Below are 1,396 nucleotides of genomic sequence, written 5' to 3' on the forward strand. Positions count from 1 at the left end.
TGGGACGGCAGTGAGCCCCAGTCTGTGTCTGCGGCTCCTATCTCTGACTTCTCCCCTCCCTTCTTCCTTGTTCACCCCAATTCACCCACTTTCAGATGTTTCAAAGTACAGATCTTTCAAATGTGTTTGTGTGTTACACAGGGAATCCTTTGTTAAATTATAGCTGTCCGCCTTGTTGTAACTTCAAGGGGAGAAATCAAGGGGCATGCCTCACACTGCCACATTTCTGACGTTGTTACATTGATTTTTTTCTATCACTTTTCTGAGGATTTATTACACTTGAAATGTTTCACTGACCCACAATAAATACATAAATAAATATATATATACACATATATGTATGTATGTGTGTGTGTGTGTGTGTGTGTGTGTCTGTTTACACCAAATATATATATTTGGTAAAAATACTCATTGAATGTTGCTTTTATCATGCCAAGTTAAATAAGTCAGACAGAAAATGTCGAGAACCGTATGATTTCGCTGATATGTGGTATATAAAACTAAAAACAACAAAGGAACAAGACAAACAAATGGAGACACAAAAACTCATAGACACAAGACAATAGTTTAGTGGTTACCAGAGGGTAAAGGGGGAGGGCGGTTGTGGTAGAAGAGGGTAAAGGGTGAAATATATGGTGATGGAAGGCGAACTGACTCTGGGTGGTGAACATACAATGCAATATATGTGTACACTAGAAACCTATATAATTTTACTAGACAATGTTACCCTGATAACTTTAATAAAAATTTGAAAAAAGAAAGTTGCTTGCTATTTTTACTGAAGTTTATTCCAGAGATAATATAGGTTCATGGTTTAAAATTGTATGTTTAATTATACAAAAAGAGTTATGAAAGTCTCCTCCACATTCCATTTCTTACCTTTGTTTAAAACATCCAGATATTTTCTATGCATGTGTGTGTATCGCCTTGGTTTTCTTATGTGAGACTATCAGTATGAATTCCTAATAAAATTGTTAGGGCTAGGGGTGTATGCATTAGTAATGATTATTGCCATGATCAAATGGCTCGCTCCAAAATATATATACTCCCACCAATAGTGTATAAGAGTGTTTGCTTTCACACATCTCAAAACTGGGCATTTTATTATCAAACACTTTAATCTTTACTAATCATACACATGATAATGGCATCATGATTTCTACATGTCACTATTTTTTATATAAAAAAATGTTGTGAGAAAATATATTACCAGAGAATTCTCTAATTTTAATCATGTTTAATTAATTTGATAGACCCCAACAGTAAGTAATCACTTGCCCGCAAAAATTTATGATAGATTGATGGAGAATAGAATCTTATTGTTTCATTTAGTCTATATTTCCTTTGTATCCTATGTGCAAAATACCAAAAACTATAATAATAGCAATAATAATAA

Source organism: Hipposideros armiger, unplaced genomic scaffold (assembly GCF_001890085.2).
Source record: "Hipposideros armiger isolate ML-2016 unplaced genomic scaffold, ASM189008v1 scaffold_800, whole genome shotgun sequence".
Taxonomy (NCBI): Eukaryota; Metazoa; Chordata; class Mammalia; order Chiroptera; family Hipposideridae; genus Hipposideros; species Hipposideros armiger.